The following is a 14,127-nucleotide window of genomic DNA, read 5'->3' on the forward strand; positions in this document are numbered from 1 at the left end:
TAGTGCTCTTTTTATTTCATTCATTTTAGCAGCAATGAAAATATTGGTACAATTATGCTGTTGTTAAATTCTGAGCATCCAACCTTAAAAATCAGCCAGGCCGATAATTTATCAACCCTGAACACAGACGCCCTAAATCAGTAGATTTTTAAGCTTTATATGCCCAAAGAACATTAAAGATCAAGTCAAAATCTCATGGCACACCATACCAGCATCAACATCCACACAAAACAGCCTCTTTAAAACATTAATAAGAGTTTGTGTAGAATTTCCTTCATACTATGATAACCATGTTTTATATCTAACCTGAATAACCACTCCAATCAAAGCAACAATCAATGCATTTTATATATCTATGCTGTAGTACAGTGAAGTCTTGACCTACAACACAAATAATTGCAGAATTAGGTCAAAAATGGCAAACCATGGGTTAAGAGTTGCAAAATTGGCAGGAACATTTGCTGAAAATAAGTTAATAGAGGCAAAAATGGATCTAAAGTGGCAAAATTTGTCTATAAGCAGCAAAGAATTGGCCACAAGCAGCTAAATAGGCAGTAAAAATGATGAAAAGTGGTAAAAAAGTGTCAAAAATGGGTTAAAAGTGTCAGAAATAAATGGTTAAAAGAGGTTAAAGAGTTGCAGAAACTGCTTCAAAGAGGGATAAGAAAGGAAAAAAGTTGCAAAAAATGTATGGTAAAAATGGTGAAAAACAGTTACAAAGCAGTGTTAAGTTCTTCAACTAAAACCATGACCAACAATGTTCATCAGCAGCCTTTTTTCCATGCCAAAAACTAGACTTAAACTAGCCAAAAATAGATCTTTGATGGCTAAAACTGACTAAAAGTAAGTTTAGTTTTCATCGAGATGACTAAAACTAAACTTAAATGTAATTTAGTTTTCGTCTGACATTAAAAATACATGATATTTCTCCATTGTGGGTAAATCTATCAGAAATACAATGCATCTGTGATGGTGAAAAGCAGTTAAAAAGTGGAATGAAGGGCTTTCTGGGATCCAGCTACACTGGGGGCCCATGGAGGTCAGGAAAATCACAGTCTAGTGTAAAACTAAGCTGTGATGAACACATTTTATTTTACTTCCTGAATAATAACCACTACTATCAAAGCAACAAATTAAATGTTTTATTTATTCTGTAGTATATCGCCTTTAAAATCTAAACTTCTTTTCTGAAAACAGAATCAAAATGGGTAAAAAAAGCACTGACATTGGATTATAAATTGGCAAAAATGGGTAAACAGAGGCAAAACATCTGTAGAGTGGCACAAATTGATTCAAAGTATCCAGAAAAGTGGTGGAGAGGGGTTAACAGTGACAAAAATGGATCTAAAGTGGCAAAATTTGGCTGCAAGAAGCAAAGAATTGGCTAGAAGTAGCTAAATGGGCACTAAATATGATGAAAAGTGGTTAAAAAGTGCAAAGAAAGGTTAAAAGTGACAGAAATAAATAGTCAGATGAGGTTAAAGAATTGCAAAGAATTGGTTCAAAGTGGCACGGGAAAGGGAAAGGGGAAAATGGCAAAATGGGATGGTAAAAATGGTGAAAAGCAGTAAAAAAGTGGGTTAAAGCGAATAGTTTTCTGGGGTCCAGTTAAACTGGGGGCCCATGGAGGTCAGGAAAATCACAGTCCAATGTAAAACTAAGCTGTGATGAACACATTTTATTTTATAACCTGAATAATACTCCTGAAGAGCAACAATTATATCTTTTTTATTTATAAGTATTTCACCTTCAAAATATAAACCTCTTTCTTGAAAACAGAATCAAAATGGCAAAAAAATGGCAAAAAAAAACCAACAATAAAATAGGATTATAAAGTGGCAAAAATGGGTAAACAGAGGCAAAACATCTGTCTGTGGCACAAATTGATTCAGTATCCTGAAAAGTGGTGAAGGGGGGTTAATGGTGGCAGAAATTGGTTAACAGAGAGTAACTGTATGCACTAAAACTTTGCAAAGAAGTTAAAAGGCACAGCCTTGATGCTCCTGTTATTGTGTTGTTGGCCTATCATTGCACATATTCACAGGCATGCAGAGACATGGAGCATTTATGCAGCTATTTAGGAAAAACACCCTTTTCTGTGCAAATTGGCCTGATGGCATTAAGCATCTAATGATGAGGACGGTAACAGCACAGCATAAACACAGATAAGTCACCGTGTGAGAGAGCTGAAGGAAGCCTGCTGCAGTTTTTATGATGCACAAACTTCCCAGGGATCAGGGAACAATTCCACCTCTGAATAACCTTAAATACATGACAATAAACGACGTGTAAATACAGACAGTAAATATTACTTTGACATTGCTGTTACTAAGTTTGACTTCCAGCTGCTTTTCTGATCAACGTGTGGCACCGTTATGCATGACAAGGACGTGATTGTTTTCTGACTGTTTCCTTCATTCACAGGGGAAACTTCATCAGGGTCAGTAATTCTGGATATTTAACATGGACTATAAGAATCTGTGTGGGATGCAGGTAGGGTTGAAACCTGTTAAGGCAGTGATACTCAAATTTAAAATATATTACCCCAGAAAACCTTAAAAAAAGAAACTTTGACCTCAGAAGTTATCTATTGCAAGTCCCATTAATCAGTTTGTTTCCCATGCTAATACAGTAGGCCTCAGTTGTCAAACTTAAGTTTTTGTCCGTATATTTACATTGCCTTTATTTGCTATTTTTGTCTTTTTTCACTTTTTGCTACTTTTAATCCATTTTTTGCTGCTTTCAGCCCCTTTTTGCCACGTTTCGCCAATTTTGCCGCTTTTATGTCATTTTTGTCGTCCTTCATCAGTTTTTGCCTCTTTTATCCTTTTTGCAATTTGCAATTTTTTCCCCTTCTTTACAATTTGTGTGCTACTTTTTGCCCATTTAAGCTTCCTTTGGCTATTAAATGCAACCTTTTACCTATTTTTGCCACTCTTTGCTGCTTTTTGCCCGTTTTCCCACCTATATGCTGCTGTTTGCCCATTTTGGTCACTTGTCACTCATTCTTTGCCACTTTTTTTGCCACTTTTCAACCATTTTTGCCACCTGTAACTCATTTTTTGTATCACGTTTCACCCACTCCTGCAACTTTACCTCCCCATTTTTGTCACTTTTCACACAGTTTTTGCCAGTTTATGTCTATTTTCCCATTATCACCTATTTTGCCACTTTTTGACCTTTTTGCCAGCTTTAACTTATTTTTATTGCCACTTAACCCTTTTTTTTCACCACTTTTTTACCACTTACATTGTTGCTCTTGTAAAGGTATTTTTCAACAATTTGGCTCTTTGGTTGAGCAGGGTTGACACACCTGTCAAGCTGTGAAATACAGCAGAAGCAAAATATAGAAGAGAAAATAAGCAGGTAACCAACATTTTTGCACACCTTAAATCAAGCCAAAATCTCAAAGAACAACCTATCCATATAAAAGAACCTCTTTCAAACACGTTACAGTAACTAAAGTTGTTGTATAGCTGCAGTATTAATGTACATTTGTTCAAACTTGTCTAGAACCACTGCCCTGAAAATCAGTTTATATGTTGGCATTAAGTCTACAATCTTAGAGGAATCTTTTACGTTCAAAATCGTTTCAGTTTTTCTTTAAGTCAGACCAGATATTTGTGCAAAAGTTGAAGAAAATTCCTCAAAGTATTCTTGAAATATCATGTCAAAAATAGTGGCCAGGTCGGCAATACAAACCCTAAATAAACACCTCCAGCCTCGGCTGCAAAGGCATGGAAATCCAGGTGGACGTGAGGGGTTTAGCTAGTCTTAACTGCATCCATTTATCAGCTAAGATAGGAGAGGATGTGAGGAAGGGAAGTGAAGGAACATAGTTGCACATCTTTGGGATATTTGGGTCTCTGAAACGATTTCCAGGAATGTTATCCAAAAATAGAGCCTTGGTAAAAATACAGGTGGCTGGAAGTGCTTCATTAGGTCTTCACGGTATCCATTAACAGCTGAGACCGGCCATCGCTGCGATCGGAAGCTCTCTATCAGCTTAGCGTCTCAATCAGCTTACCCTGATGACTGTGTGTGTGAGCGACAGACAGGCAGAGAGAGAGAGTGAGTGAGCGTGACGTCACTGGGACTATTTATTTACGATGCGACGTGCCAAAGAGGAAATACAATTAGGACTTACCCACTGTGTAGTCTGACCTGTGAACTTTTTATACCGGCCTGCTCTGATTGGTCGGAGCTGCGCTGACGTCACGTGGGCGCTAAGATCATCAAACGCCAACGTCCAGAATAAGGGCAAGCTCATTAGCTCTGTCCTGCAGGATTGAGACTAACGAGAGAGTAAAGGTTTCATCATTTAACGTCTTTACTATCTTTAGAGGCTGACTGACCTGCCAACGCACTCTCAGACCTGGATGAACTTTTAAACCCAGTTGTTTCCTCGTTCACTGTTTTTATTCTTTCACTGAATTCAGTTTTTTCTTAGCAAGTAATTTAATGTCAAGAGGAGCATTTAGTCATGCTATGGACAAAGTAATTTCTACATCTTATGTTTTAAAAAATGCTCAAAATTGGAAAAGTGGAGGAGAATTTTGGCAAAAATCGCAAAACAATTTTTTCCCTAAAAGTTTGAATCTAACAATCCGTCCTCTTGTTTCTAGACTCATTCTGGGTTTATGGCTTCAGTGCAGTGACGCCCAATGTTAGACCCCCTTTTGCCCACTAATGATGGAGGGGCTTGACCCAAGTAAAGGCTTGTCACAACCCATTATTTCCAAGGATCTTCATGTGTGGGCGCCAGTTTAGCAGGCGCATGTTTACAGAGGCTGTAGTCTTTGATGCACTAGTCATGAGATCGAGGACTCGTCCTAGCACTCTTTCTAAAACTAATCTAAAACTGGTCTGCTCTTTCACTTATCAGGCAGGGTTACAGTGCATTAATGAATGTTTATGACAGCTTTAATACTGTTTATACACAAGCATACAGTTTTTAAGAAGAGCCAATGTGACATACAGTACTTATCGCAATAAAGGAAAAAAATAATTGCAATTAGACAATTCTCCCAAATGGTTTCGCCTGAAGAGGGATGTCTAGGCTTATTCATGGATGAGCAGGGGGAAAGGATGGGTGGATGGATTTTCTATAAGTGCTTACATTTTGTAAAGGAGCTGAATATGTTAATAATGTGCAGATGTGATCATACTGGAAAGTATTGCAATTTGCAATTGCGATTATGATATAATCCATGAATTTCTCAACCACAGGAATGCTGACTTGCAGGAACTTTATCTGGCTTCGGTCACATATATTGTGATCTGTACCATTTCAACTGTATAGCTGATTTAGCATCAGTCTTGCCCTTATTTTTGTCGGATTTCCGTAGTATTTTATTTTCATCTAGCGCTTCTTGCAAACCTCATATGCCATCTCATTTGTGCCCCGCTTGCATTCCTAATGTCCTTCCCCTGGTGCTGCCATGTTTGTTGTACGTTCTCCTGCTGAACGACTGTCACCTCTGCCGACCTCACTGGACAAACAATTGATTTTATTTTTCCATTATCAAAGACTTCAATTCATATTCATGTTATTAAAAAACGATACTTGGTGGACGAGATGATACAATATATCACCAGAAAAAATATTGCGATACTATGCTGTATCAATTTTTTTTCTCCCACCCCTAATATTTTTCAAAAACATAAAACTTTTTCCTTTCTTGAAAATAAAGGTAGAGCTACAAAGTGCAATGGTGGTACTGTTGTGAACTTAAAGGCCGTCTGCAGGCATTTTTGTAAACCTCTCAAGCACTACTGAATGTAACAATTAATTGCAGCCTTTTATGCAATTATGTCATGATTGCATTGGAATAGATTGATTGTGCAGCACAAGTTGATAGCTAAAGTTGGCTCAAAGCACATGCACTTTGTTCAGGTGTGACCATTTCATCTGTTGGAACAGCTACTAGTTCAATATTTGTCTTTTTTTAAACAAAAAAACTTAAAAAAAATAAAACAAATAAACCTATACATCTCTACTTATGAGCTGCTCCTGATGGTTTCCAAAGCTTTCTGAAAACTTTTATTGTGCAAAAAAAATTATTGTGAACGAAATGCACATGCTGTATTTAAGGAGTTTTCTCTGCTTTTTGTCTATGATGCTGTTAAAGGCTGGATGCTAAAAGCTAAACGCTCTTTGCTGTGGTCTGTATGCTGCCACTGACCCTAAAAGGACAGTTTTTGTGCTGAAAGCTCAGTTTTCTAACATGAAGAAGGTCCAAAAGTAACAGGATGAAAGTCAAGTTAAATATCCTAAATATACTGAGAGATAACTGCAGCCTGACTCTCTCACAAATGCACCACATGCTGTAGGAAATACAGAAAGCTCAGCCCTTTCTTTATATTTATTGGTGGCTGAGGATAAAGTGATACTGATGAGGCTGAGGATGAATTCCATTCCAACTGTTTTTATTTACATTTACAGCAACCATTTTAACTGTAATACACTAAAATATGTTATGATATCTACAGATTCATCACCCTCCTGTGCACACACAGAGGTTCAAAGAAGCTGCAGAGTCAAAGTTTCACTGGTTTTTAACGTTCGGTGCTTAATTACTGTAAAAACGTCAAAAAACGGAGAGCAGGAGATAAATAGGGCTGTGTGTGAAGCCTCTCACATCTAAATCACCTAAACAAATATTCTGGCGTTTCACTGTGACGCACGTGTCTCCCCCTCCACTACAACACACACACTGTCTCTGTGAGAGTGTGTGAGTGTGAGGCCGGTCTGTGAGTGTGTGAGTGTAACTGTCCGCTTGGCGAGAGAGCAGCATTCCTCAGCAGCCAGCGTCTGACGTCAAACTGAAGACATTTATAGTCTGGTAAACACAGACTCTTACACTAACGTACAGTCGGACAAAGAGACGACCTTTCAATCAGGAGGGACTCCGACTCGCTGCAGAGATCTAGGCAAGAGTTTACATTGACTAAAAAGAACCAGAACCATGATCATGTGGTTAAACACTTACTTACTCTGCATTTGACTGTCTCTATAGGTTCATTTCAGCCCAAACAAACACATTTCTTACATTTGTTCACATGCATTAAGGCAACAATAGAGTGCAAAGTCAATGTAACGTCATAATATGGAAGGCTGCAGCAACTCTAGACCTCCAAAACTGAATCAGTTCATCCCTGAGTTGAAGTGGACATTGGTTCCAAGTTTGAGGAAAATCCCTTCAAATATTCATGAAAAATCAGGTTTACAAGAAGAGCCTGTGGATATGTAGGCACAGACTGAAGGAGGGACAACCCAAAAACAAAATGTCTCTGTTAGGAAGCATTTTACATTTTTGAGAGGGAGGATGTCAGGGTGTGAAGTTAAGCTGCCGCTGAAAACATCCTAATTTCTGATATGGCTCTTTCAAAACAAACACATTTGAACAAATTAACAGCAGGGATTTAAACAGCAAAAAGTTTATGGAAATAACTTGTCTGGGTTTTTTGGATGCATGCTACATTTTTAAGAAGGTGCATCTCAGGCTGATAAGATAAACTGCAATTACAAACATCCTATTTTCTGATATGGCTCTTGCAGAACAAACACATTTGGACAACATAACAACCAGGGATTTGTAGCAGGTCTGCCAACCTTGTTCAGTAAACTTCCCTGTAATAACGTCTAAGTGGATTAGATGTAACTGATGAAGGGATAAATTAATGAAAAAGGAAGGATGAAGCAAGTTTCCTGGAGGTTGCAGCTCCTAAAACTCAAGGTTCTGCAAAGCAAGTGTTCAAAAATGTCCTCCAAGTCCAAACTCCCTTAACTCCACAAGGGCCATCTGGATGTCGTGAGAGCTGGATTTATTTAACATAGGTTAGGAAAGTCCCCTTTAACTTTTGAAAAATGAATGAGAAGGAATGGTGCAATATGGCCTGAAACTTTTATCACTGTATCTCTTTGCTCTTTCAGTAATGGTATTATATCACTGTATTATAAATTTAAAGGGATTGTGCATTCAAAAGCATGCACCACAACCCTCTACTCACCCTAAAATCAGCCTGCGATCCAACACTCATGTCTTTGCATTACATGACAATAAGATGCTTTTATAAGTCTCTGAGTTCAGTTGTGAGTACATTGAATTTGTTGTGGTAGATTTACTTTCTCGCCTGGTGAGTTAGGCTGCCACCGAGATGTCCTTATTTCAGATATGGCTCTTTCATAACAAACGCATTTGAACAACATAATATCTAGGGATTTAGATTGTAACAAACTTGCTGGAAACAACATGTTTAACACTGAATTAACTGAGCTTCAGCAGAGCAACAGTTAATGATGCGAGAGCAGAGTTGCAGTATTTGCGTTTGCTCCTTTGACCACAACTCAGAGCTACAGCCTGCGACAAAGAACCATCTTTGACTTGAAACTGAGTATACACAAAATGTCTGTAGACATTACTCAGAAACTGGCAATGACCTGCTGCTTGGTCGGCCAATCACATGGTGTGCAGTCTGTGTCGTTTTGATGCATATTTCATTTTTAAGAAGCTGTATATCAGGTTGTGTATGCAGCTACATATGAGTCCATAGGTGCTTGGACCATCTAGCCTACCGGTGACGAGACAGGGCAAAACTTAGTTCACCTTAATTTGTCAGCAGCCACGTTCAAGAGACTTCCATGTAACACTGCCTAAATATGTTAAATACAAGTTATTAGGGCTGAATGATTTGAAAAAATAATTGAATTGCAATTGTTTTCCCAAATGTTGCAATTTAATATGCCATTATTCTTGGGTTAATCATGTATTTTTCAACAAATTCAAGCAATAAATATTCCATAAATAAGACCATGTGTACTGAAAACAATGAAATCATTTCCGAAGCAATCAATCCACAGTAGCAGGAATCTGAATATGGGGGAGAAACAAGCTTTAGGCTATAAAGGAGGCGGCTGGGGTGGGGGAGGTGAGGCTGGCTATCAGCTGATCACAGATGGGGTATGACTTTCGTGAAGTAACGCTCAGTTTTGTTTAGAATGAGCTAACTATTTTTGCTCATATTGCTATTGTGATGTTGTTTGCTTTGTTTAAGGGCGTTATCATGTTTGTCACTCATTTTGATTGAGAAAAACATACATAAAACACAAAAAGGAAGTTTTTGTAAACCATTATAAATAAAATTGACACTTGAATATTTGCATGATGAGCATAAAATCTCTGATACAAAAAAATTTGATTTTTTTTAAACTGGTATTGTGACACATTTCAAGTTAAAGAAATAATGCAACTCCTGCGATTTGAAAATTGCAACAGACAAAATTGCGATTAAATCTAATATGCGATTAGCCCTACAAGTAATACATGGATACATGAATAAAAAAAGAAGGATGAAGCACATTTCTTCGAGGTTATAGCTCCTAAATCTCAAGGCTCCGCGGAGAAAAGTGTTCTTCAAAGTCTGAAAATGTACCTTGATAAACTCCTCCACACTCCCTTAACTTGACAAGGAGAAACCGGACATCCTGAGAACGGGATTTATACTACATTGGTTTGGGGAGTCCCCCTTTTTCTCCTGAGAAATGAATGAAAAGAAATGGTGCTTTACAGGCACTTTAAGGCTGTGTAGAAGTGGGCGTATGGCCTGAAATTTTTATCACTGTATCTTTTTGCTCTTTGCTCTAATGGTATTATATCACTGTATTATAAATTTAAAGGGGTTGTGCATTCAAAGGCAAGCAGTGGAACCCCCCTTCTCCTAAAATATTAGCTTGCACTCTAACACTCATGTCTTTGCATAAGAACACAATAAGATGCTTTGAAAGAGTTTTTGTGTTCAGCTGAAGTTTCTGACTCAATCTAGGTTTCATATCTCACCTTATAAGTTGACTAAACCCGCCACTGAAAGTGTGCTCTTTCTGGTATGGCTCTTTCATAACAAATGCATTTGAACAACATAGTACCTAGGGATTTCATAGTGAAAAACTTGTTGGAAACAATGGGTTCATTACTGAATTAATTGAGCTTAAGCAGAGCTACGATTCATGCTTGCAGTATTTACAGTCACTCCTGTGACCACGAGTTGAGCCACAGCCTGATTCTATGAATCTTGTTTGACCTTAAATAAGCAAAACCATGAGTTGAAGCTGAGAATGCACAGTATGCAGGTGGACATTACCCAGAAACCAACAGTCACCTGCTACTCAGGATGCAGGATCTGCATCATTTTAATGAAGTTTAAATTTTTGAAAGGGTGCATGTTTGGCTGCACCTAGTTTTGAAAACTAGGGGATGGGATTTAAAGTAGGGCTGGACAATTAATTGAATTTTGATCGTGATTTCAATTTTGGCTTCTCATGATCATAGAAACATTATAATCGAAGAAAAACGATTAATGTGTGCTTCCAAGAGTATTTTTGGGTTGTGTTTTTGGCTGTTATTAGTGTTTTTTGCATGTTGCAAATTTTGCAAGTTTTACAGGAGTGCATGTAGATTGGATATTTATTTTTAATTATTGTTTTTTATTGCTATTGTTTAATATATTGTTATTATTTTACTTGTTACTAATTCATTTTTGATTGTTCTTTTAAGTTGTGGTCCAATAAATACTCAAATTTTGAAATCAATGAATAATTGTGTTTATTAATCGTGGTGTCAATATCACTCAAAATAATCATGATTATTATTTTTGCTATAATCGTCCAGCCCTAATTTAAAGTAGTTTCAGTACTTGAAAGCTAACACAAGCTTAAGAATTTGAACTCCAAAATGCTGATTTAGATAAAAAAATGTATCCTAGGGCAGAAGACGTTTGTTACCTGTTGGACAAACTGATCAGTTTTCATGGTCAAACATGAAAGAGAAGGTTGGCATTGTGGAAGTGTAACACCAAAAGACGGGACAAAAAACACACCTGCCATCAGCTAAATTATTATCTCAAACACTGGTATCAACATTTGCCTTGATTTTTTTACAATCAGTTCATCTCTAAAGCCCAAAATACACCAGCGACAGCCAGACATGCATGGATGCCCCATGGCTGGTGGAGTACTTTCCTGCTGTTTCGTCCGTCTCGGCTGCTGTAGTAGCAGCTCTGTTTGAGAGCACAGAAAAAGAAATTTAGCCCCATCTTTTGTTCGAGGCGTAGGATAAGTCTGAGGCCAAGGCTGCTGGTGAATTACCACTGCTCTTATCGGCTTTTCACTCAGGAGCACTGAGCGAGCTTTCAGCTATAGCCATGCAGTGGCTGAGTGTTGATGAGCTGCGGTTGGTGTGTGCTAGGGATGGTAATTGATGCCAACATATACTGTACCGCATTCACATTATAGTGGTAGAGACAAAGTTTCTGCTCATCAGCAACAATAACTGCCTCTCATTCTAGCATTAACTTCTGGATAAGAGAGTAAATGATTGAGAAAATCACTACAGAACGTGTTTATATGGGACTTGATTAACATAATCTGCATAAAAACGTACAATTTTTGGCACAAATGTGACAATGCCAATCTTGAGCTTTAGCACATGCTAAGATTTTGATTCACCATAAAAGTCTAGCCTAACAGATCAAAATCACATCCCCAGTTTTCACTTTGCTCCCTGATTCATGTCTCTCAAAGTCTACCTAACATTTACTGCAATCAGCAGAGGTTTGTATTCCCCCAAAAAAGCACGGATCAATTTATAGTCTTGTATTTTTTACTGCTGTATTGAGTAAAAAAGCATCAAAATTCCCCCTGGAGAGAAACAAAGTATTTCTGAGTCTGATTATGAAGTGGTAGCCAGAATTCATCCCTGCTAATTATGAGAGGAGCATTGATCTTGAGGACGGAGGTGTGCAGTTTGAAGCCTTGTTGCTGTTTCAGTCGCTCCATATTCCTGCTGCTGCTGCTCAGAGGTATTTCTGGAAACCAATATATATTTCTCTCTCTCTCTCTCTCTCCATCTTGTTCGTTCTGCATTGCTAAAAGAAAATAGGCACTATGACATCAGCCCTGCAAAACACTAAAAAAAGAAAAGCCCGGAGAGAGAGAGAGCGAAAGAGAGAGAGAGAGAGAGAGAGGTAAAAATAGTATAATGGCCGTGTGTACTTTAGACAAATTAGAAGCTTAGAGAGAGAGTGAAGAGTCACATGTGTGGCGTTGCTATAGAGACCGAGGGTGGGTCAGGAGTATTATGGGCTGGCAGACTGTAGGTCATCCACAGAGGATGTTGTCTGTTGGAGTTTGTCTTTGAAAACACCTCATTCAACCTTAAAGACACTCCAGCAGCTGCATTAATCCTGATTTTTATTCTGATTTTTGAGCAAATTGAAGAATAAATGTGATCAATATTACCAGAATACTGCAGAGGACACGTATCTAACTGAGCCTGTTAAATCTGACACACACAAAGACTCACAGATACACTGACCCGAGCTTCATCACCGAGCCAGTGCTTTAATTGTGGCCGAAAAGAAGATTAGACTGAATTTACATCCTGCTTGTACCATCTAGCAGCCTGCTGGCAATGGAACAGGGCACCCAGCCATACTTAAAACTTAGCTCACCTTAATTTGGCAGCGACCTTGTTCAGGAAAGTTCCCAGTAACAAGGCCTGAACGGGCTAAATGCAAATGATGGATGGGTAGGTGAGCAAAAAAGGATAGATGAAGCAAGTTTCCTGGAGGTTGAAGCATCTATAACTCGAAGCTCTGCGAGGAAAAGCATCCAAAAATGCTCATCAGAGTCCTTCCATAAACTTCACCGTACTCTCCTAACTCAACAAGGAGCAACAGAGAGCAGCAGAAAACATTGTGCTTCACTTTAAGGCTGAATAGAAGTATCTGACATGGCCTGAAATTTTTATTACTGTATCTTTTACTCTGCTCTCATGGTCTTAAATCACTGTATTATAAATTTAAAGGGGCTGTGCATTCAAAAGCAAGCACTGCAAACCCTTTACTCCCCCTAAACCCATCTTTTATCTGATACCCAACTCGTGTCTTTGCATAAAATCACAGTAAGATGCTTTTATAAATCTGTGTGTGTTCAGTCGCTAACTGAACCTCGCTCTCTTTCTTGCTTCTTAAGTTGGCTTTAGCTGCAACTGAAAACATCCTTTTTCATGACATGGCTCTTTCATAATAAATGCACCTGAACAACATAACAACTGGGGATTTTAATTGAGAGAGACTTGTCTGAAATGACGTGTTAATCATTGAAGTATCTGAGCTTTTGCAGAGCTACAATTAGCAGCGAGTGTATGGAGTTACAGTACTTACAGACACTCTTTTGACCATGAGTCAGAGCCACAGCCCACTTTTTTATTTTCTTAGTCTTAAAACAAGCAAATCTTCATGAAAAATACCTATTTAAGCAGATATTCCAATGCACAGGATGCAAATTGTTGCAACAACGCCCTGCAAAGCAAGCTACCTTGCTATATGTTGCTGTTACTACCTGATCCAAACTTTTGAGGGCAACGGACATACATACTACACGATTGCTGTGCTGCAATTCACTTTCATTTTCTTTGTTTACATGGGCAAAATCAATCGTTAAAAAAGCCTGATCAGATGAAAAAGCTTCATGCAAACATCAACTGGAAGACTTGATACAGCCCATTCAGAGAGAAATTTTGTTCAAAATGATGCCAATTCTGATCGGTGTCCATGTGCACACTTGTTCCATACACTCTTCCTGGCTTCAGGTTAAACTGCTTTTTCGGATCTTGTCTGCCCTCCCTGTGTTTATCGCCTGCAGAAGAGGCGTGTACTGCTGAGCTAACACTTAAATTTAGGAGGATGGCAGAAGGATCACCTGCAGTACAACATGTTGGTTAATACTAAAATGAAAATAAATCCAAAGTCACAGACTGTAGGATGACAGTACCGATACTGCTTTAATGCCTACAACTAAAGCTGGTCGTTTTATTTGTGTCATTTTTGGCACCCCCTGCGGACCAAATCACACCAGTTACATCTCTCTTATTTTGTCCTATCCCTAGATTTTCACACGTAGAGATTGGAACTGTTTTAGGAATACTACACTTATATTGATGGGATGTTTCTGGTCATACTGAGACTTATTTAAGGAGAAACTCACATCATCTGTCAATGTTAGCGCCCCATGATTACAAAGCTAGGTTGCTGATCATCTTGCATGAGTAGACCCTTGGGATTAAATCA

General features: G+C 38.3%; 1 protein-coding gene across 3 annotated transcripts in view; it reads right to left on the bottom strand.

Annotated features, from left to right (window-relative positions):
• Positions 1 to 14,127, bottom strand: part of hdac5 (histone deacetylase 5) — an 80,218-nt gene that overhangs the window by 30,740 nt on the left and 35,351 nt on the right. The window lies entirely within an intron of this gene.

The sequence above is a fragment of the Cheilinus undulatus genome, linkage group 21 (assembly GCF_018320785.1).
Source record: "Cheilinus undulatus linkage group 21, ASM1832078v1, whole genome shotgun sequence".
Classification (NCBI taxonomy): domain Eukaryota; kingdom Metazoa; phylum Chordata; class Actinopteri; order Labriformes; family Labridae; genus Cheilinus; species Cheilinus undulatus.